The 24,864-nt window shown below is 45.1% G+C and overlaps 1 protein-coding gene across 6 annotated transcripts in view; it reads left to right on the top strand.

The window, feature by feature from the left end:
* The window catches only part of LOC122815447 (protein FAM107B-like), a 766,954-nt gene that overhangs the window by 373,909 nt on the left and 368,181 nt on the right, over positions 1-24,864 (top strand). Inside the window, exon 1 of one of the 6 annotated variants that reach the window (XM_044087949.1) lies at positions 16,392-16,483. The exons of 4 other annotated variants lie outside the window; for them this stretch is intronic. The gene's annotated coding sequence lies outside the window, so the exon portion shown is untranslated. Of the gene's footprint in view, positions 1-16,391; positions 16,484-16,593; positions 16,692-24,864 lie in introns of those variants that run through there. One more of the 6 variants, XM_044087951.1, reaches the window with a different exon arrangement.

Raw genomic sequence — 24,864 nt, 5'->3', positions numbered from 1 at the left:
CAGCCTTCCTCTAAGAGACCTAGAACTGATTTTCTTTCTGATTCTTCTGATCAGGAATCTGATATCTCTGTTCCTTCTGACTACCAGGATTTACCTTTATCTACTTATGAGGATTCTGATGCAGAAGATTCCATTCCCTCTGCTACCCCTGCAGAAGATTTTTCTTTTGGTGAAACCTTGCATACCTTTAGGGAGCATTTCCGCTGGGAAAGCCAGGACTATTCTCAATCCAAAAAGAGACTTGGGGATTTTTTAAACCTGCCTTAACACAGGCCTCTAGCTATCCCTCTTGATGTTCTTCGTGTTTCACTGTTGCAGTCATTACATTTAGCTTATCTACTTTGCAATAGCCCTCAGTCTGCCTGATTTAACAAAGTCTTGGGTCCTTTGTCAGATGCTGTCCCTTCTACCATGATGTCAGGTCGTCAGGGGTATAAAATATGCAGCCGATGCCATTACATCAGTCTTTCTTGCTGTGCGGTGCCCAAACTGGAAGCAGTTCGCAAGTGCCGGTCAGCCGACTCCTGAAATTTTCTTTTTCGAGTTTCAGAACCGAAGTCTTCAACTAAAGCTAAGTACCCCGTTGGGGAAACTTTTCTTGCTCCTTACCGATGTCAGTAAAAGTTTAATTGCATTACTTGTGGAAAGCAAATACCTCACAAAGATTTTCATTCATACTGCATTCCTTGCCTAGGCACTGACTATGACGTACCTTGCTGTAGGTTTTTGTGCTTTATTCAATCAGCGCACTGTCAGTCGTCAGTATGTCTTCGCCTCTAAATATTTTGCTTCTCGATTTTAATTATCCAGAAATGTCGATTAGCCATCTGACTCCCGGGATTCTGAAAAAACGTAAAGATAAAGACAGAGACAGGCCGCCGAGGTCCAAAGCTGCCAACGACGCTTCTAAGCCAGTCGCCATTTCGCAGGTACTCAGTGAGGTGCTTTCACTGCCCCTGATACCCGCTACTTCTGACTCACAGGCCTCTACTGAGACTCATTCGGAGTCCGGTATGCTGCGAGATGCTTCAACCGTGGAACCTGCAGATGTCTCTACCTTGGATGGGTCCGGAGCCGCTGTGCAGGGCACCGGCTTCTGAGGGTGTATTCAGGCCTACAGACCTTGCATATTAAACCAATGCCTCCATCTTCTTTTAGGCCAAAATCTCGAACCATGCCTAAGAAACTGACGCCCAGACCGCATGCTCAGGCCTCTAGGTCTAAAAAACAAATGATAAGAATGGTTGAAGATCTTATAACTCTAATCAGGAGAAGCAACCTCCCCTTTCTAAGAGACCTAGGACTGAAGTTGTTTGAGTCTTCTGACCAGGATTCTGATTTTTCTGATCTGAATTTGCCCTCATCTACTTCTGAGGATTCAGATGCAGAGGACTCTATTCCCTCTGCTTCCCCTCCAGAGGATTTTTCTTTTGGTGAGACCCTACATACTCTAAGGGAACATTTCCACTGGGAAAGCCAGGATTTTTCTGATTCAAAGATGCTTAACGATTTCTTACTCCTGCCTCAGCATAGGCCTTTAGCTATACCTCATGTACTGGACATTGTTGATAATACCTTTTCAGAATCTAGTTTGGCTCCTGATTCTCTGCCTCCTGCTCCCAGAAAACCTGACAGATATTATAGGGTTCCTGATTCACACAAGTTCCTTTTTAAAAATCCTATTGCGGGTCCAGATACTATTCCACAGGGACCCAAGGGCATTAAGGCTTCTACTGCTAAAATCCTACCCCCTCTGATAGAGACTCCAGGGTGCTGGATAGGTGGGTAAGAAGGTTTACATTTTCTGCAACCTTGGCCATTAGGGCTTTAAACTGCCAGTTTCATATGTTAACAGAAAATGATGTTAATTCCTGACTGTGCTGAACATAAAGAAGTACAGGATTTATTGCATTCTGCTGAACAGGTTGGAAAACATACTTTGCAATGTGGATTTGATTCATTAGAGGCCTCTTGCAGGGCAGCTGTTACTGGGTCTGTGCTCAGAAGTCATGCTTGGCTTAAGGAGCAATCCCTGCCTGATCATGTTAAAGCTAAATTGTTGGATGCTCCCTTAAATCAGGACCGCCTGTTTGGCAACAAGGCTGAGGAAGTTCTTAGAAGGATGGAAGATGAAGCTAAATCTATGCAAACTGTCAAAGCTTTCTTACAAGTTCAGCCGTTTAGATTTAGTAGGCACTGGCCCTCTAAGAATTAGTCCTTTCCAGCCCCTTCCAGGTCTTCTCAAGCCAAACCCAGACACAACAGAAACCCCAGGTTTCCGTCCCAAGGGACACACAAGACTAAGCAGTGGGGGATGTTCTTCGTGTTTCACTGTTGCAGTCATTACATTTGGGTAATCCTGCTGGCAGGTTGCCCTCAGCCGGCCTGAATTCCAAAGTCTTGGGTCCTGCATCGACTGCTGTCGCCCCTTTCCTGACATCAGGTAGTCAGGGGTATAAAAGAAGCTGCCGACGCCATTTTCTTCAGTCTTTCTTGCCGCGCGGTACCTGAAGCAGAAGCAGTTCGCAAGTGCCAGTCAGCAGACTCCTGAAATTTTCGTGTTTGAGTTTCAGATCCGAAGTCTTCAATAAAGCTAAGTACCCCATTGGGGAAACATTTTTCTTGCTCCAGACCGATGTCAGAAAAAGTTAATAATTGTATTTCTTGTGGTAAGCAAATACCTCATAAGGATTTTCATTCTTACTGTATTCCTTGCCTAGGCCCTGATCACAATGTTACTGGTTGTCGGTTTTGTGCTAGATTTAACCAACACGCTATTAAGCATCAGTATGATTTTTGCTTTAAACTTTTTTGGACGCCAGTTTAATTATCCTGAAATGTTGTCGGATAGCCATCCGACTACCGGAGTTTACAAAAAACGCAAAGAAAAGGATAGAGAAAAACAACCGAGGCCCAAAACCGACTAAGCTTCTCCTAAGCCAGTCGCCAGTTCTTGGGTGCTTTCGCAGCCCCTGACGCCCGCTACTTTAGAGTCGCAGGCCGCTACAGACTCCCAAGTAGAGTCGGCCATGCCACTGGATACTCAAGGTATTGGAGCCTCGGATGCTAATCCCTCAGATGGGTCCGGAGCCGTTGAGCAGTTACCGGCTTTTGAGGGTGTATTCAGACCTAAACATCTTTACATTAAAACATCTTCAGCTTCAAAGACAAAGACTAAAGCACCTTCTAAAGCAAGGAAACAAACTCGAGAGCCACGTGGACAGGCCTCTATGCCCAAAAAACAGATGCTCAAGATGGCCGAAGACTTGATTACCTTGATCAGGGGTGCCCATCCCCCTCCTGATAAGAGGCCTAGGCAAGACACTGACTATGAATTTTCAGATCAGGTTTCTATTTCTTCTGATCAGGGATATTCTTCCCCCCCATGAGGATTCTGATGCTGAAGAATCTATACCTTCAGCATCTCCTCCTGAGGACTATTCCTTTGGGGAAACCTTGCATACCATAAGGGAGCATTTCCACTGGGAGAGCCAAGATTTTTCAGAATCTAAAAAGAGGCTCAGGGATTTTCTTTTACTACCTCAGCACAGGCCTCTAGCCATTTCACCTGTTAGACATTGTAGATGTGTTTTCGGAGTCTAGTCTGACCCCTGACTCCTTACCCTCAGCCCCTGTCAAGCCTGATTGATATTACAGGGTTCCTGACTCACACAAATTTCTTTTTAAAAGCCCCTCTGCTGACTCAGAAACTATTTCACAGGGTCCAAAGGGAGTTAAGGCTTCCATGGCAAAAAACCCAACCCCCTCTGACAGAGATTCAAGGGCACTGGATAGATGGGGGAAGGTTTACACATCTGCAACTTTGGCTGTAAGGGCCTTAAACTGTCCATTTCATATGCTTAAGTATCAGCAACATGTCATGGGATTGCTTAAACAGAAAATGTTAAATTCTGAATGTGCAGAAAACAAGGAAATGCAGGATTTATTGTATGCAGCAGAACAAGTTGGAAAACATACTTTGCAATGTGGTTTTGATTCTTTGGAGGCCTCCTGCAGGGCCGCAGCTACGGGTTCTGTAATTAGGAGGCATGCTTGGTTAAAGGAACAAAATCTGTCTGATCATGTTAAAGTAAAGTTAAATTACTAGATGCACCTTTACAGCATGATACTTTGTTTGATGTTAAGGCAGACAAGGTGTTGAAGAAAATGGAAGACAAAGCTAAATCTATGCAAACTGTCAAAGATTTTTTTTTACAATTACAGCCACCTAGGTTTAGTAGACACTGGCCTACAAAAAATTGGTCCTTTCTGGTGTCAGATAGATATCAAAGGGGCAGATCCCAGGTGCAAGGTTCTTACAGGCCCAAGCAATGGGGTGCTTCTACCTCCAAAGCTGGAGAAGACAGATCACAAACATACAGAAAACAGTCTCAATTACTTCCCCCTGCCAACACCAAGCACTTATCTTCTGGCAGCACCCTTAGGGTGAAAATTAGCACTTTTTGCTCTAAATTGGCACATCTTAACCCAGGACAAGTGGGTTCTAAACATAATGTCACAAGGCTACAAGTTCCAATTCCATACTCTGCCAAAGCAAACGGCTGGCCAGATCTGCCAAAAAATCAATGGGCAGAGGCACAGTCTCATCCCTCATGGACATGGGGGGCCATTCAACAAGTACCAGAGCAAGAGCAGGGACAAGGTTTTTACTCAAGACTGTTCTTGGTACCCAGAAAGGACAAGGCCTGGAGGCCGATACTGGACCTATCTGTTTTGAACACTTTCCTGGATATTCCAAAATTCAAAATGTTGACTTTGCAGCAGCTTCTGCCCATGCTGGGCAAGAATGCTTGGCTTGTGACTTTAGACCTAAGAGAGGCATACCTGCATGTTCAAATCAGATAACCATGCAGAAGATACCTAAGATTCAAGGCAGGTTCAATGCATTACCAATTCTCTGCACTGCCCTTTGGCTTATCTACTGCGCCCAGGGTCTTTACAAAGTGCCTGGCACCAGTAATTGCATTCTGCAGACAAAGAGGAATACAAATATATCCTTACTTGGACGACTGTCTCATTCAAGCAGAGAACAAGGACATTCTTCTTCAACATCTGGCGTTTGTGAAAAGACTTCTAACATGCCTAGGGTACACAGTCAACAAAAAAAAAATCAAAACTAGTACCCTCACAAGAAATTACATTCCTGGGTGCAAGCTTGAATACAACTGCCCAGATGGCTTATCTCATGCCAGACAAGGGTGCAAGCTTGAATACAACTGCCCAGATGGCTTATCTCACGCCAGACAAAGGCAACTGACTACCTATTTCAAGATGTTGGCAACAAAGACCCAGTTATCTGCAAGAAAAATTCTGCAGGCTTTGGGCTTCATGGCATCCTGCATCCTACTAATTCCATATGCAAGACTGCATATGAGGAAACTTCAGTGGTACCTAAAAAGTGTTTTGACTCAACATTGCCACAGCCTGGAAACGGTCATTACTCTCATTCCCTGCCTGCAACAGGAGTTTCGATGGTGGGCAAAGGCTTGTCACCAGAACAAGGGACAGCCATTCACATTACCTGCAGCCAGGCAGACACTAACAACGGATGCATCAGTCTGTGCCTGGGGGAGCCCACATGGCAGGAAGATGCATTCAGGGCACATGGTCCTCAAACCAAATGCATCTACATATCAATCAAAAAGAAATGTTTGCTGTTCAAAATGCCCTGACAGCCTTCAAGGACCTTCTTCATCCGGGACAACTACTGATAGACAACACTACGGTCATGTGGTATATAAACAAGCAAGGGGGCACACATTCCTACAAACTTTGCAGACTAGCAATGACCTTGTGGGACACAGCTTTGACTTACCAAGTACATCTGCAGGCACAATTCCTGCCAGGAAAGGAAAATACTCTGACAGACGAACTAAGCAGGAACCTCATGTATCCCCACGAGTGGAAGCTGGATCCACAAGTCTTCAGCATGATAACAAGGACATGGGGATGCCCGGACATAGATCTATTTGCCTCCCCTCTCAACTACCAACTAAAAAGATTCTGCACAAGGACTTATCACAGACAAGCATGGAAAGTGGACGCCCTATCAGTATATGCCTTTCCTCCACTGTCTCTCTTCCCCAAGGCACTCCTAAAGGTCAGACAGGAGAAGCCAAAGATGATACTGATTGCCCCAGACTGGCCACGCCAGTACTGGTATCCAATGCTAAGCAACTTATCTCTGTACCCAGCTTGAACCTTACCTCAAATACCTGTGCTACTGTTCAGCAAAGCAATCCGATCATGCACAGCCAACTCAGGACATTAAACTTGGCAGCATGGCGGATAATGTAGTCCTACAAAAAACACCTCTCTGTAAAGCTGTGATGGATGTCATTCTGGAAGCCAGAAGGCCTAGTACTAGAAAGTCTTATGCTGGAAAATGGAAGAGATTCTGTGCCTGGAACCAGGCACAAGAAACTGATACAGCGGTACCAAATATTCCTCAGATTTTGCAATACTTAACTGAGATGCTGGACAAAGACCTATCCTTTTCATCAATTAAAATTCATGCCTCTGCCATTTTGGCTCATTACAATACAGAGCCACTACTTTTTTCTCATCCTTTATTAAGGCAGTACCTCAGAGCAGCCAGAAATGTAAGGCCCTCAAGGAGACTACCAATACCTGCATGGGACCTCAACTATGTCTTGGAAAAGCTCACCCTACCTCCTTTTGAGTCGGCGGCTACTGACATGAAGTTTTTATCTTGGAAAACAGCACTGCTCTTAGCAGTTACTTCTGCAAGACGAGTTTCAGAGCTGCAGGTGCTCATGGCTGTGGAACCTTTCATAATTTTTCATCCAGACAGGGTCTCCCTGAGGGCAAACCCAACATTTATGCCTAAAGTAGTGTCCAGTGTGGCGCTTAACCAAGCCATCCATCTGCCTACTTTATACCCAAATCCACAGAACAAGGGGGCGAGAATTCTGTATTCTTTGGACATAGACAGCTTAGATTCTACTTGAACAGAACCAAGGCTTTCAGGAAGACAGAGCAATTACTAGTGGCATATGCTGCAGGATCACAAGGAAGGCCTATCTCAAAGCAGACTATTTCTAAGTGGTTAGGACACTGCATTCGTTTCTGCTACTTACACCATGGCAAGCCAGTGCCTAAGGGAATTAGGTCTCATTCCACCAGAGCTGCAGCCACCTCTTCAGCCTTTCTCAGGGGAGTACCAACTAGAGACATTTTAGAGGCGGCTACTTGGGAGTTCAGTGCACACCTTTACAAAGCATTATCATCTGCCACTCTACTCTAAATCCAGGGCAGGCTTTGCCACTGCAGTTCTGCAGGGCCTCATAGCCACTCCTACAGCTGTCTAAGTTTCAGCCTCCCAACCATAGCTTTGGGACTCTACCCTAATGTAATGACTGCAACAGTGAAACACAAAGAACATAGTACAGTTGTGTACACTTAGCATAAATGTAGATGTTCAAGTGTATTCATTGTTGCAGTCCAAGTTACCCACCCGCCTTCCCCCTTTTTTCTTTTGGATCTTATCTTTCCTTCTCTGATTCATAATATCTATGTGGTGTATTTGCTTATAGATGAAAGTGAAATTTATATTGGTGTATTTATATAAAGTTTAGCTACCTTTTTTGGGGGCACCTGACATCTGGGGCAAGAAAAACTGAAGAAAATGGCATCGGCTGCTGCTTTTATACCCCTGACGTCAGGGAAGGAGCGACAGCAGCCGACCCAGGACCCAAGACTTTGGAATTCAGGCTGACTGAGGGCAACCTGCCAGCAGGTTTACCCAAATGTAATGACTGCAACAGTGAATACACTCTAACATCTACATTTATGGTAAGTGTACACAACTGTACTTTTCCACACCCAAATCTGGGAGTAGGAAGACTCCCCCCCTCTGGAAAATTGTCTCAATGACTTGCTTTTAAAATTTCCAAGCACTACCCAAATGAATGCTTCTTTAGGTGGGAAGATTATTTCTGCCGGCCAAAAACTGGGAACTCGTTACCCAGGACAAATGGGTTTTGAATATAGTGTCCCAAGGATACAGATTTCACTTCCACACGTTACCAACTCCAAGCGGGTGGCCAGATCTACTTCCAAATCAGTGGGCAGATGCCCAAAATCAAGTACTTGCTCTCTTAAACATGGAGGCTCTTTACTTGGTACTAGAAGAGGAAAAGTGACAAGGTTTCTATTCGAGACTTTTCCTGGTACCCAGAAAAGGCAATACATGGCATCCTATCCTGGACCTTTCTACTCTAAACACCTTCTTGGTGATTCCAAAATTCAAAATGCTGACGCTTCAAAAGCTGCTTCCTATGCTAGGCAAAGATGCATGGTTAGCAACACTAGACTTAAAAGAAGCATACCTGCACATCCCTATCAGGGAGTCTTGCAAAAGATACCTATGCTTCAAAGCAGGCTACATGCACTATTAGTTCTCTGCACTGCCCTTTGGCTTATCTACTGCTCCCAGGGTATTCACAAAGTGCCTGGCTCCAGTCATTGCATTTTGCAGGCAAGAAATATTCAAATATACCCATACCTGGACGATTGTCTAATTCAGGCAGAAAGCCAGGACATACTTTTGAATCATCTGGCCTTTGTTCAAAGGATACTGACTTGTCTGGGGTACACCATAAATGAAAATAAATCACACCTGGTGCCCTGTCAACAAATTACATTCCTGGAAGCAAGCTTGAATACAGCTTCCCAGATGGCTTTCCTCACGCCAAAGAAACTGATTCATTTGGCAACCTACTTCAAACAAGTGGCTACAAAAACCCAGCTATCTGCAAGGCAAATTCTGCAAGCCCTGGGGTTCATGGCCTCCTGCATTCTTCTAATTCCATATGCAAAGCTGCATATGAGGAAACTACAATGGTATCTCAAAAGCCTATGGTGTCGACATTCACAGGATCTAGAAGCAAGGATTCCAATCATACCTTGCCTACGCCTAGAGTTCTTTTGGTGGGCAGAGGCCTGCCATCAAAACAGGGGCCCTACCATTCACACTACCCCCTGCCGCCCAGATTTTACCAGACGCATCAAACTATGCATGGGGGGGGGGGGGCTCACCTGGCATGGAAGTGCATTCAGGGCAAATGGAGCCCAGGTTAAATGCACCTGCATATAAATCAAAAGGAAATGTTAGCTGTACACAATGCTCTGACAGCCTTCAAGGACCACATTCTTCCAGGACAATTAATGGTAAAGATGGACAACACTCTGTGATGTGGTACATAAACAAGCAGGGGGGGTACTTTATTCTTACCCCCTCTGCAGACTAGCCATGGCATTGTGGGACACAGCCTTTGAGCTACCAAGTGAATCTTCAAGCTCAATTCCTGCCAGGAAAACTAAATACACTGGCAGATGGACTAAGTAGAAGTCTCATGGACCCACATGAGTGGAAACTGAAACCAAGGATGTGCATGTTGACAAGCAAATGGGGGAGCCCAGATATAGACCGGTTTGCCTCTCCCCAGAACCATCAATTGGACAAATTTTGCACAAGGATTCCCCACAAGCTAGCTTGGAAAGTGGATGCTCTACTCTTCAGCTGGAAAAACCCATCAGTTTATGCCTTTCCCTCTCTGCCTCTGCTCTCCAAAGTACTAGTAAAGATCAACAGGACAAGCCAAGGATGATTTTAATTGCACCAGACTGACCTCGCCAACACTGGTACCCACTCTTGCGCAATGTGTCATGCTTGGCTCCATGGCACCTGCCTCAGACTCCTTACCTGTTGTCGCAGCAGGAGAACCAGATTCTGCATCCTCAGCTGCAAACCCTGACCCTAGCAGCCTGGCTAATTACCTAATCTCTCCTTTACCATCCCTCAGTAAATCAGTGATGGATATCATTTTAGAGGCAAGGAGGCCCAGTACCAGAAAATCTAAAAGATTTTGTGCCTGGAACCAGTCTCAAGGAATGAACGCAGCAGTACCCAATTTACTTCCGATTCTACAATACTTGACTGAGATGCTTCATAAGGGCTTGTCTTTTTCCTCCATCAAAATTAATGCCTCAGCCATTTCAGCTCATTATAGCACGGAGCCTCCCTTCTTCTCACACCCACTGCTCAAGTAGCTCCTCAGAGGAGCCAAAAACTTAGCCACCCAAGAGAGCTCCAACTCCAGCCTGGGATCTTAACTTTGTCTTGGAGAAACTCACTCTTCCTCCTTTCGAGCCAGCTGCTACTGCAGGTTTAAAATTTCTTTCCTGAAAAACAGCTTTATCACTTTTGCAAGAAGGATATCTGAATTACAGGCCCTTATGTGGCAGTGGAACCTTTCATCGTCTTTCATGCAGACAGGGTGTCCCTCAGGACAAATCCCTCCTTCATGCCCAAGGTGGTATCCAGTGTGGTTCTTAATCAGTCCATTAATTTGCCTACCTTTTTTCCTAACCCACAGAACAAAGGAGAACAGATACTGCGCTCTTTAGATGTGCACAGACAGCTTAGATTCTATTTGGACAGGACTAAACCTCAAAGGAAATCTGAACAACTGCTGGTGGCATTTGCTGCAGGGACCAAGGGGAAAACCATTTCAAAACGGTTTCAAAATTGGTATGTCACTGCATCCTTTTTTGCTATAAGCACCATGGAAAACTTATTCCACAGGGCGTCAGACCCCACTCTACCAGAGCTGCATCTACCTCTACAGCCTTTCTCAGGGGCATCCCTACTAGGGACATCCTAGAAGTTGCTACCTGGAGTTCTATGCATACTTTCACCAAACATCATTTGCCACTTTTCTCTAAATCCAGAGCTGGTTTTGCCACTGCAGTCTTGCTGGTCCTAATTCTAGTTAAATTCCTTCTCCCAACCTTAGCTTTGGGGAATCTACCCAAATGTAATGACTGCAACAGTGAAACACAAAGAACATAGTACAGTTGTGTACACACCATAAATGTAGATAGATGTAGATGTTTGAGTGTATTCACTGTTGCAGTCCTGGTTACCCTCCCTCCAGCCCCCTTTCTTCTTTTGCCTATACCTCTACTCTCACTTACTATGCTCAAAAAGCTTTTTGGTGTATTTGCTTTTTTGTTGGAGGTATAGCCTTGTATTTATAGATTTAATTGCTTTCCATTAGGGGGGCGCCTGACATCTGGGGCAAGAAAAACTGATGTAATGGTGTCGGCTGCATATTTTTATTACCCCTGACGACCTGACGTCATGGAAGAAGGGACAGCATCCGACGCAGGATCCAAGACTTTGTTAATCAGGCTGACTGAGGGATACTGCAAAGCAGATAACACAAATTTAATGACTGAACAGTGAATACACTCTAATATCTACATTTATGGTAAGTGTACAGAACTGTACTTTCTGGAGATTGTAGATGATGATTTCTTGGAATCCAGCCTTACCCCAGACACTTTGCCTCCAGCTTCCAGGAAACCTGACTGGTACTACAGAATACCCGAGTCTCTCATATTCCTTTCCAAGAATCCTACTTCGGATCGAGATCATTTCCCAAGGACCAAAAGGCATTAAGGCTATTACTGCCAAAAATCCTACCCCTTTTGATAGGGATTCTAGAGCTTTAGACAGATGGGGTAAGAAGGTATATACTTCTGCCACTTTGGCCATTAGGGCTTTAAATTGCCAGTTTCATATGTTATTAAAGTATCCAGCAGCATATAATGGGATAAATTAAACAGAAAATGATGATGATTCCTTCGTGTGCTGAACACAAAGATTTACAAGAGTTAATGCATTCTGCTGACAAAGTAGGTAAACCTACTTTGCAGTGTAGTTTTGATGCTTTATAAGTATCTTGCAGGGCTGCTGTCACTGGGTCTGTACTTAGAAGGCATGCTTGGCTTAAGGAACAAAACTTGCCAAATCATGTTAAAGCTAAATTACTGGCTGCACCCTTACACCAAACACACCGTTTTGGCAACAAAGCAGAAGTAGTCCTCAAAAGGATGGAGGAAAAAGCTAAATCTGTGCAAACTGTTAGATTTCTTACAAGTACAGTCACCTAGATTCATTAGGCATTGGCCTTCAAAGAACTGGTCCTTTCCAGTCCCTTCCAGGCCGCCTCAGTCCAAACCCAGGAGCAGCAGCAGACCACCAAGACTTCTGTCTCTGGCTATGCACAGATCTAAGCAGTGGGGGGTCCCCACTTCCAAAGCAGGGAGTATTAAGCCACCCCCCTATGGAAAAATGGCACAATGACTTATCCTTAACTCTACCAAGCCTTGCTGAACTACTTGCTCCCTTAAGAGGAAAGCTCACCCTGCATTCAAAAAACTGGGAACTCATTACCCAAGACAAATGGGTTTTAAACATAGTTTCCCTAGGATACAGATTCCACTTCCACTCACTCCCAACTCCAAGTGGATGGCCAGACCTTCCCCCAAACCAGTGGGCAGAGGCCCAAAAACAAGTGCTCTCTCTCTCTCTCCTTAGTATCAGGGCTATTCAACCTGTTCCAGCAGAACAAAGTGGACAAGGTTTTTATTCAAGACTGTTCCTGGTTCCCAGAAAAGAAAACGCCTGGCGTTCTATCGTGGACCTTTCTATTCTCAACACCTTTCTGGTGGTTCCAAAATTCAAAATCCTAACTCTTCAGCAGCTTCTTCCTATGCTAGCCAAGGATGCCTGGCTGGCAACTCTAGACTTAAAAGAAGCCTACCTGCATGTCCCAATAAGGGAATCCTGCAGAAAATTCCTATGTTTCAGGGCAGGCTCCACACACTCAGTTCTCTGCACTGCCCTTTGGCTTATCTACTGTGACCGTGGTATTTACAAAGTACCTAGCTCCTACCATTGCATTTTTCAGGCAGAGAAATATTCAGATGTACCCATATTTGGACAATTGCCTGATTCAGGCAGAGAGGACTTGCTATTACAGCACCTGGTATTTGTAAAGACACTTCTAACTTCACTGGGGTACGCCATCAACGAGAAGAAATCACACCTATTACCCTGCCAACAGATTGTATTCCTGGGAGCAAGCTTGAACACAACTTCCCAGATGGCATTCCTCACTCCAGAAAAACAAGTTCATTTGACAACCTACTTCAAACTACTGGCCACAAAAACCCAGCTATCTGCAAGGAAACTCCTCCAAGCCCTGGGGTTCATGGCCTCTTGCATTCTGTTAATTCCATATACAAGACTGCATATGAGGAAACTTCAGTGGTATCTAAAAAGTCTATGGTGTCAACATTCTCAGGACCTGGAAACTGATTCCTATTATCCCTTGTCTAAGGGCAGAGTTCCTTTGGTGGGCAGAGGCCTGCTACCACAACAAAAGACTCCCTTTCACTCTACCCCCTGCCGCCCAAACCCTAACAACAGACTATGCATGGAGGGCTCACATGGCAGGGCAGTACATTCAGGACAAATGGAAGCCAAAACAGATGGCACCTGCATATCAGCCAAAAAGAAATGTTAGCTGTAAAGAATACTCTGACAGCCTTCAGAGACTTTATTCTTCCAGGTCAACTATTGGTAAAGACAGACAACACCACAGTTATGTGGTACATAAACAAGCAGGGGGGAACCCATTCCTACCCACTCTGCAAACTAGCCATGGCTCTGTGGAACACAACCTTGAGCTGCCAAGTGAACCTACGAGCTCAATTCCTGTCAGGCAAACTAAATTCACTGGCAGACTTGAGCAGAAATCTCATGGACCCACACGAATGGAAACTGGAACCCATGATATTCAAGTTCTTGAGGAACAAATGGGGGACACCAGAGGTAGACCAGTTTGCCTCCCCTCAGGACTACCAGTTGAACAAATTCTGCACCAGAACTCCCCTCAGCCAAGCTTGGAAAGTGGATGCACTGTCCTTTACCTGGGAAAGCCTCTTAGTTTATGCCTTTCCCTCTCTGCCTCTCCTCTCGAAGGTTTTACTAAGGGTCAAACAGGACAAGCCAAGGACAGTACTGATTGCATCAGACTAACCACGCCAGCACTGGTACCCCCTTTTGCGCAGTCTGACATTGCTACAACCTTAGCACCTGCCTCAGACCCCTTCCAGCAGGCGGGCCAGATTCTGCACCCTCCGCTTCAAACCCTGATCCTTGCAGCCTGGCTAATTCCCTGACCTCCCCTCCAGTAACCCAGAGTAAGCAGGTGCTGTATGTCATTCTTGAGGCAAGGAGGCCTAGTACTAGAAAATCCTAGTCAGAAAAGTGGAAAAGATATATACTGTTCCTGGAGCCAGGCTCAGGAGATGGGCACAACGGTGCCCAGCTTACCTCATATTCTAGATTATTTAACAGAAATGTTCCACAAGGGCCTATCTTTCTCTTCAATTAAGATTAATGCCTCTGCCATATCGGCACATTATAATACTGACCCACCCCTCTTCTCTCATCCCCTGCTAAAACAATTCCTTAGAGGGGCCAAAAATTTAAGACACCCCCCCCCCCCCCCAGAAGGGCTCCCACTCCAGCCTGGGACATTATATTTGGAAAAACTCACCCTTCCTCCCTTTGAACCAGCTACTACAGTAGAGTTGAAATTCCTTTCTTGTAAAACAGATTTACGTCTAGCCATCACTTCAGCAAGAAGAGTGTCTGAACTGCAGGCCCTCATGGCAGTGGAACCCTTCATTATCTTCCATGCGGACAGGGTTTCCTTCGGGACTAATCCATCCATTATGCCCAAGGTGGTGTCTAGTCTGCCTCTAATCCATTCATTTGCCTACTTTTTGCCCTAATCCTCAGAATAAAGGGGAAAGGATACTGCATTCTCTGGACATATACAGACAGCTAAGATTCTGTTTGGACAGGATTAAGCCTCTCAAAATCTGACCACCTGCTAGTTAGCTTTGCTGCAGGGCAGAGGGGAAGGCCATTTCAAAGCAAACCATTTCCAAATGGATAGCACATTACATCCATTTCTGCTACAAACACTATGGAAAACCTACCCCACAGGGGATAAGAACACATTCCACCAGGGCTGCATCTACCTCTACTGCATTTCTCCGAGGAGTCCCTACCAGAGACCTCCTGGAAACTGCAACCTGGAGCTCTGTACATACTTTCACCAAGCATTACCACCTGCCTCTCTTTTCTAAATCCAGAGCTGGATTTGCCACAGCAGTTTTACAAGGCCTTATTGCTAGCTCTAATACTCTTTAACTACCTCCACCCATCCTTAGCTTTGGGAGTTGACCCAAATGTGATGACCAACAGTGAAACACTAAGAACATAGTACAGTTGTGTGCACTTACCATAAATGTAGATGTTCAAGTGTATTCACTGTTGCAGTCCTGGTTACCCTCCCTCCAGCCCCCTGACTTCTCTTGACTTTTACCTTTCCTCCTTGTTTGGCATATATTATATCGTGTATTTGCTTTTTGCTGATACCATATAATTGCTTGCTATTGTGGGGGCACCTGACATCTGGGGCAAGAAAAACTGATGTAATGGCGTCGGCTGCATGTTTTATACCCCGAAATCCGAAGACTCTGGTATTCAGGCCTGCTGAGGGCTTCCTGCAGGCAGGTAACCCAAATGTGATGACTGCAACAGTGAATACACTCAACATCTACATTTATGGTAAGTGTGCACAACTGTACTTTCTTGCTGTTCCTTGATTTCTCCTCCTTGAACAACTAACTATTCATCCTCTTAGTTGCTGTTTTTTCTCTCTCTATCTCCATACAGCTGTACACAATGCCTAATACTCCAGAAACAAATGCCAACATTAACGCATAACATTCTGGATGCTGTGTTTTTCATTGGCACATACGAGTACAGAAATTTAATTTCTATATAATGAGATTGAGCTGCTTTAAGTAGTGCATGTATCAAGTCAGCATGCCAGAATGAGACTGGATTGCTTTTAAACAAGATGGCCATTCCACAAAAATTGGGGTGGGGTTGATGAATTATGACAACAAGTTTGGTTTCTGTGAAACAAAGGCTACCAACACTGTGTTTATGGCTAGTTTTAAAAGTTCAGTATCGTTAAAACCAGTTAGAAAGGTAGTGTTTTCCTTCAAAAGTGAAAGTTTAATCTGATTTTGGCTTTATTTACATTTATAAAAATGTAGCAAAATTTGGGCAGTCATGTGACTTCTTTTTATGATTGTAACTGCAACAGGTGCTTATAAAGTTGTAACTAACTGGACTACAGTTCACAGTTACCAGTCATCTGTGTAGATAGAAAAATTAATTATGTGAAGTGGTGTTGGGACAAATTTAATCTTTAACAAAATGTTTTTCTTATTAAAATTTATTGATACATTTCCTAATGTAGTATTGCAATAGTGGGGAAGGGAAGGCAATACAGTTGTGTAATAATATTCTGTAACGGTACATCTTTGATAACATCTCTGGCAATAAGTCTTGTTACTTGTTCCTCCTAACTTCCTTCCTCTTTCTTTTTTTTTCTGTATGTAAAATTAAGTTCTGCCTCAAGAAAGGCACTTTCTGAAACAAGAAAGTGAGTTTACCCCGCACCGCCTTCATTCAACTTGCTGAATCGTTTTGTATCAGGTAATATTGTACATTAGGAGGGAAAACGAAGCTTACCAGTCTTTTTTTTTTTTTTTTTTTGGAGTGCCAATGTTTTATGCCACAGGGCATGACAGAGTAATGATGAGCAAGTTCTGCTGATAACTGTCTCTGGATTTATTTCTCATGCTGTAATTATTATAGTAGAAGGGCCTATTTCAGGAGAATCTGTGGAGGATTTTGTATTATGGTAAGTTTTTGCAGCTGGATTGCCCATTTTATGCTTATAGAACTGCAAAGGTACATACTAAAGTACAGCAATTTCAGAGTTATTCTGCCTTTTAATATACTTCTAAATGGTTAATTTTAGTCTTTCTTTTAACCCCTGAAGTTACTGTATTTGCATGTTTTCAAATGTTTTTGGCAGCTGGAGCCTAGCTGGCAGCGGAGAATGTTTATGCTTCCTTTACAGATAGGTGATGCTTGTTTGTGTGACATTCCTTTAGGAATTATCTTAAGTATTTCTCTAAGGATATTAGGAATTCAGTGTTCATCCTGCCTGATTAATGGCCTGAGTGATCTGTAGAGATGGTGGGAAAAGGTATGCCTTTTTGCATATGACACAAGATCCTCAGCAAGTCTGGGGGCAAAAAAGTTGCAATATAAAAGATGACCTGATATGTGATACATTTAGAAGAATAATCAAATATACAGTAATTGAAACTGTAACAAGTAATGGCAAACATAATTAATTTGGCAATAGTTCCTTTGGATAGACATTAATTAATGGTAGCAATAGAAAGGTATCCAATCGACCTTGGCAGATGCCAGAATAGACCGTTTGTTCTTAAAATGAAGAAGACTGTTTCATTGACATTATAAAGGGAGAATTTGTCTGTCATGGTGAGATGCAGTTATTTGGCTTGAAAGATTAGAAGACCGTTAATCTGGTCAGCAGATATGTGCTCCCTCTTTAAAGGTTATATACATTTCTACTTTTGGTTAGAGGATATATAGGGCAAAATACAGTCTGGACATTCTTCCTAAAGAAAGATCTATAACAAGGATGACAGGCCATAGCAGATATGTTCTTGGTGAATTAGTGAGTTCTAAAATTAGGAATTCTACAATGCCTGGTGAGAAAGAGAGGACAGCTGTACATTGTGACTTCATGCAAATGTAATACAGGTCTAATGAGGTGTAGGAATAAAGATGTAGGATTTTAGTTAATTGTAACTGAAAGCGTAGTAGTTAGGGAAATGGTAGCCTATTTACTCTTACAGATCCCTTCAGCACACACAGCCACACCAGTTTTTTTTTGTGCAACATCCAGTAGAAGCTCCACCCATACTGTCAGGCTAAAATAGTCCGTTTTGCAGTTAGTTCTTCTTGACTCTGATAGGGTAGCTGCCTTAAAACAGCTGCATATGGCCATATGCCTATTTCCTTACATAAACCAGGCTTTCTTTTCAAGTATCTCTGAACTTTTACTTTGAAATGATACTGATCTGAAGGTTCAGGCTTAGGCAGAATACATGTTGCTTAGCAGTTTCATTTACTGATATCAGCATTGCTAGTAGTATGTATAATGTGCCAAAGCATTAAAGGATTTGTGCTAATTAACTCCAGCAGAAGGTCCATCAGTTCTAAAATGCCAGTAAAATGTAAAAATGTATGCTGTTCACGCAGTAGCAGATCTGAAGATGATAAAAGTAGCATGATTACCATTATCTGTACGTACTAGTAAGTAAAAGCAAACTTAATTATATTATACAGATCTTTCCCTCATAAGCCACACGTACATATGTGTGTGTGTGTGTGTGTGTGTGTGTGTGATATATATATATATATATATATATATATATATATATATGTAGTGTATATATATATATATATATATATATATATATATATATGGAGAGAGAGAGATGAATGTATATATTTATTTTCTGGTTTAGAAGTGGAATGGAAAACGGTCATTTCTGAGTACATACAGCTACCTCTTCTCTGTTGTATCTTTTAGCAGTAATCCATGACTGAATGTGGGTATGTCAGGATTTATCCACGGATGGTGTGGTTTGATAGCGAGGGCAAAGCCTGAGTGATTAAACAAAGCCAGCCACGGGTATATCCCAATATGCAGTTAGTCTAGTGTTTGTCTCAAGAGCTACTTGGGGTAAAAAGCTTGGATTTAACACAGTGATTTTCTTACTCAATAGCAACATGGAGAGATAAACAGTATAATTTCATGGAACATCAAAGTGCATTGTCAGAAGAATTAGGCCTGGCTGAAAACATATGTTGCAGTGGATCCTTTCTTCATTCCCCTTTCAACCAGAACAAATTATAAAATAATTAAAATAACTTAGGAATGAGGCACTGTCGCTAACATGACATAGGTAGTCAAGATATCAGTTCTTTTCAGTTTCTGTTAAATTTTGTGTTGCACCTCGTTCTGCAGATCTGTGCACATACTTTCACAGAGTGGAAGAGGAGGAAAAGAACATGTTCCTAAAAATGTAAACCATAAACTGGATTTGTTATTGTAATTGTTCTTTTTCTATCAGCTGCAAATGTTGTTTAGAGCAGCACTGAGTGGAATATAGATAGTATTGTAGAGGCATGTTGTATTACTAGCAAAATAAACCTGGCACATACAAGATTGTGTGACTAATGTTCTTCATATATTACTGCTGTAGCCTTGGGCTATATGGGTTATATCCTGTCAGTGATATATTGGCTGTTCAGTCTGGCAAAAGCTTTCACTAGCACCCCCCCCCCCAATTTGCCCAGGCTGGTGTGTCTCAAGCTCCTGTGTGGAGAAAACAGCAGCTGGGTGCCAAAACACCTATAGTATTTTATAGGTTCATAGGTTGGTACTAGGCTATCGGCCCTAGGGCCTATCCAAGCCTAGCCATAACAATTCCCTGGCTATTTCTTCCCACACTGTTTACTTCCCTGGACCCCTGGCTAACAGGGCGACTGACGTGATCCCTGGGGTGAATTTCCTTTCTCCCATCCTTTTGAAGAGGGCCAAAGAGGTGCTCTGCTTGACATGTATGGGCAGTCTATTCCAGAGTCTGGGGAGTCTCTGGGTCAGGAACCTATCCCTCCAGCATGTTTTGTTTATTGTGATGACAAGGTTTAGATCCGTGGAGTGTGTGGCTCTGAGGGATTGGGATTTCTTTAAGTGTAACATGTCCAACATCTCTGGGTTTGACATGGCCGTGTATGTTAAGCAGAGATCGCTTCTGAGGATATGTGACAAGAGTATAGCTGGAGTTTTTTAAGGCGGTCAGCATAGGGCATCTGCTTTAGGCCTGTGATTCTTTTAGTGAGGTATTTCTGCGGCCTTTCCAGTTGTTGCAGGTGTCTTTAGAGGTACATAACAAACAGGGCATTGTATTCTATAATGGGTTTAATGAGGGATGAGTACAGTGGGACAATGACCTCCTTTTTTCTGGATGAAAAGCCCTTAGTGATGAGGTGTGCCATATAGAAGGATTTCCTGACTGTTATGGCGATGTGGTTATCGAAGGTGAGACCACTGTCCACCTGTGTCCTTAAGTCTCTTATCACACTTGTGGTGTTTAGTGTACTGCCACCTATGTAGTAATTCATGGGTATATATTTTTTTTTCCCAAAGGGGATAACTATACATTTCTTGGCATTGAGCTTGAGCCATAGCTCTGGCACCATGCATCTGTCTGTTTCTGTAAGGCCCTTTTGTAGAGTATCCACATCATTTGGAGATTCAGTAATGGCTCCCAGTTTGCAGTCATCTGCGAACTTTGTTAGCCAGAGTCTCTTGGTATTGGCCTGTACTTCAGAGAAGTAGATGCCAAACGAGTGGTCCCAGGACTCCCTGAGGCACTCCACTTGTCACTTGTCTAGAGCTGGATTTGGAGTCCGCTACTTTTACAATGTGGGTTCTGTCAGTAAGCCAGTTGGCAACCCATCGAGTGACGTAGGGATTAATGCCCAGCTTAGTAAGTTTATCTATGATTCCAGAGTGGGAGATGGTGTCAAATGCCTTGATGAGGTCCAGATAGGCCTTACCCTCGTCCACAGCTCTGGAGACTGAATCAATCAGGTTCAGGAAACAAGACCGGCCCTTCACGAACCCAAACTGGGTGGGGTCCAGTGTTTGAAGGTTGCCACTGTCTTTGTTTATAAGTTCCATGGTAATATATTCCATGGCCTTGCAGATCAGGCTCGTCAGACTGATGGGGTGGTAGTTCCCCGTATCCAAGGTAGCTTCCCCCCCCGTATCCAAGGTAGCTTCCCCCCTTGTGGAGTGGAATAACTGTAGCTGTGCACCAGTCAGTGGGCACAAAGCCTGAGGTGAGGCGATGATTAAACATGACACTTAGGTGAGGTGCCAGTTCATTTTTTAGTTCATGTAGTACACAGCCCGGGATGTCATCTGGTCCCATGGATGCTGTATTATTAGCTGTGGAGAGTGTGTTTTTTACTTGTGTGGCCGGTCTTACCAGAATTTGGCAATCATCCGGTATTGAGATGGGCCATTTAGGGGGTGAGAGGGGGGTGAAGTTGGCACTGAATCGATCTGCCAGGATATTGGCAATATCCTTGGGATCAGTATATTTAATGCCATTCTGTTGTAGCTCAAAGCAGATCTGAGCATTGCCATAGTCATCCAGAATGTTATGCTGTCTTTGGAATCTTTGGCAGTTTTATTTTCATAACTAGCTTTGGAGGATTTTATGAGGGATCTCAGCTTCTTACTGAGGCTGGTAAGGGAGTTTTTTGCATCCTGGGATTTTACTCTTCTGCAACAGATGTTCTTCGTGTTTCACTGTTGCAGTCATTAAATTTGGGTAATCTGCCTTCAGGTTGCCCTCAGTCGGCCTGATTAACAAAGTCTTGGGTACTGCGTCAGTTGCTGTCCCTTCTTCCATGACGTCAGGTCGTCGGGTATAAAACATGCAGCCGATGCCATTACATCAGTCTTTCTTGCCGTGTGGTGCCCAAAGTACAAGCAGTTAGGTCGGCTGACTCCTGAAATTTTCGTTTTCAAGTTTCAGAACCGAAGTCTTCAACTGAAAGCGAAGTACCCTGTTGGGGAAACTTTCTTGCTCCTTTCCGATGTCAGTAAAAGTTAATAATTGCATTACTTGTGGAAAGCAAATATCTCATAAAGATTTTCATTCGTACTGTATTCCTTACCTAGGCCCTGACCATGACGTACCTTGCTGTTGGTTTTGTGCTTTATTTAATCAGCGCACTTTCCGTCGTCTGTATATTTTTGCCTCTAAATATTTTGGTTCTTGGTTTAATTATCCAGAAATGTCGCTGGTTAGCCATCTGACTACCGGGATTCCGAAAAAATGCAAAGACAGAGACAGGCCGCCGAGGTCCAGAACCGCCGCCGACACTTCTAAGTCAGTCGACAGTTCGCCGGTACTCAGTGAGGGGCTTTCACAACCTATGAAACCCGCTACTTCTGATTCACAGGCCTCTACTGGGACCCATTCGGAGTCCTGTATGCTGCAAGATTCTTCAACTATGGAACCCCAGATGTCTCTACCTTGGATGGGTCCGGAACCGCTGTGCAGGCACTGGCTGCTGAGGGTGTATTCAGGCCTACGGACTTGCATATTAAATCAATGCCTCCTTCATTACTAAGGCCTAAATCTTGATCCATGTATAAAAAAAACGATGCCCAGGCCACATGCTCAGGCTTCTATGCCTAAAAAGTAAATGATAAAATGGTTGAAGGATCTAATCACTCTAATCAGGGGTAGCCAACCCCCACCCCTCTCCCGGTCCACCTCGGTGGCCTTATCAAGGTCTACCCGCAGTATGTCCCGGCGCAGACTTGGACCGGATGATGCGTAGGTTTCTCCAGGCCCAGCTGCAGATGGGAGTGCTCCTGCCCCCCCTCCTCCGGGGGGGAGCTAGACCCCCTTTTTCACCCTGATTGCTCCTTCTCTGACCCGCTACCAGGGTTCGGAGCTCTCTGAGCCGGGTAGCGTCGGAGCCGGGGGACTGTCTGCGCCGATAGCACCTTCGAGTCTGTCAGGTCCATTTTCTTCGGATCCAAGCTGTCTGAGCTGAGCTTCGGATCCGGAGTTGTCAGTATGGCTTCGGCTCCGTCTTGGTCGGAGCATACTGGCCCTTCGGATCCGACCGCGTTGGCTCCGATCCACACGTCGGATCTGAGGGAGGGTCTGCTCTCAGAGCCTAGGGAGTGTGGCTCTCCTTCGGCGTTCGTCGTAGAGAGGGGTTTGTCGAGGGATTCCAGCCCCCCCGGCTTCAGCTATGGCTCCAACCTGCACTCCCTCTAACGGGTCTGCCTTCCATCACCCGGCCCCAGGGACAGCCTGCTCAGACGTCCCAGATAGTTCCCTTGCTGGAACAGGATGTGGTTGCGGAGGCCTCTTCGGACAGTCCCCCCGAGGAGGTCCCTCACAAACGCAAGTGCAAGAGGAGGCACATGGATTCCCCTGAGTCCTTGACAGAGGACACAGCCTTGGAGGAAGGGGAAGGTTCCCCAAGGTCACCCCCCTAAGACGTCTCCTTTGGAGACATTATGGAGATGCTTCGGATTGGGGGGGGTGGTCTGCCCCAAAACCTTCCTCTGACGAGTCTGTTTTTCTGGAGGCATTTGAAGCAGGCCCGTCTACCTCTTGGGTGTCCCCTCCCGCCGATCCCCTGGTAGACCTGATTACTACCAGGAAATGGAAGGAACCGGACACTGTGGAGGCCATTCCAAAGAGGCCAGACAAAATTCTTAGGCCCCCTTCGGACAGGTCATGTTGGAGCAAGGGAGCCCCGGTAGATGCCATATTGGTGGTGGCCGCCACCAAAAAGGAACTGGCCCAGGAGAGTTCCTTGGTCCATCATCCAAACAAGGAGTCTCTGACAATGGACCGTCTGGAGAAGCAGGTGTTTGCTTTAGCCACCTTCTCTGTGAGGTCACTGAATTATATGGCGCACGTGATTCGGTTCCAGCGGGATCTTATCAAAGAATACGCTGGGTCGCCCCCAGAGTCCATGTCGGCGGAGGACAAGAAAGTATACTCTACCCAAATGGCCACTCTCAAATCTATCTCCACTACCTCTATACGGTTACTATCCCATGCCACGGAAGGAGCCGGTAGATCTAGCGGAGCGGGCGTCCTACGGCGACAGGCGTAGCTCCGGCACTGTGATTTTGCAGAACTCTTTAAGGTGTCGTTCGCTAATGCCCCATTTGATGGTTCTGCCCTTTTTGGCAAGACCATACGCAACACATTGGTCCAGAGCGAAAAAGACGGGAAGACATTGTCTGCTGTCGGAGTCCGCTTCTCTGCTCCCCAGAGGTCCTTCTCCAGGAACCAAGAGGGACAGAAGAAGATGTGGTTCCGGAAGTCTCAACAGTCCCGTTTCGCTCCAGACCCCTCGTCCTTCAGAGGCAGAGGGAGGACAGGGTGGACGCCGCCCTAGAGGCAGAGGGGGCCCAAAGAACTTTGGGTCCAGAGATCCTTTCTCTGATCGGCCCACGCAGCAACCCTGAGGGGTTACCCGACTGCTCCACTCTGGAGGCAGTCGGGGGGCATTTCTCGAGGCACCTGGCAGCTTGGGAGTCCATTACAACAGATCGCTGGGTGCTTCGGATCATATCCAGAGGCTACAAAATCCCCTTTCTCAATTCCCCTCTCAGTTCCCGAAACCTTCCCGATGTCCCACCCAATCAGAGGGAGGCGGCAGCCGAGGAAGTACTCCGGCTGCTAGAAAAAAGAGCAATCCAGCACGTCCCCCCAGACCAGTCCGGATCAGGCTTCTACTCCAGGTTCTTCTTGGTGTCAAAAAAGACGGGGGACTTGAGACCAATCCTCGACCTGTCCTTCCTGAACCTGTCAGTAGCCAAAGAAAAGTTCTGGATGGTCACACTTCAGTCCATTCTCCCCCTTCTGCAGGAGAACGACTGGATGTGCTCCATAGACCTCAAGGACGCATACTGCCACATTCTGATGGACAGACGATCCTGGAGGTTTCTCCGCTTCCGGCTGGGAGCCAGCCACTACCAATTCAGGGTCCTTCCCTTTGGTCTCACCACAGCCCCCAGGGTGTTCACCAAAGTGTTAACTGTTGTAGCGGCCCACCTGAGACTCCAGGGAATTCAGGTCTTCCTGTACCTGGACGACTGGCTCCTGACCGCCCCCACCAGGCATCTACTTTGCACGTCCAGGAATTACTTTCTCCGACTAGCTCCCTGGCTGGGGATCACGATCAACATCAGGAAATCTTCCCTTCTTCCGACTCAAATCCTAGATTTCATTGGAGCCAGATTGAATACAAACCAGCTTCTAGCCTTCTTGACTCCGGACCGGCTACGAACTCTGAAACTCCATGTACTGGCCCTTCTACAATCCCCAGCTCCCCCTGCGGAATTGGTCCTGAGGGCTCTAGGCTTG

Source organism: Protopterus annectens, chromosome 11.part0, assembly GCF_019279795.1.
Source record: "Protopterus annectens isolate FY-2018-M chromosome 11.part0, PAN1.0, whole genome shotgun sequence".
Taxonomy (NCBI): Eukaryota; Metazoa; Chordata; order Ceratodontiformes; family Protopteridae; genus Protopterus; species Protopterus annectens.
This window is presented reverse-complemented; position numbering and strand designations above follow the sequence as displayed.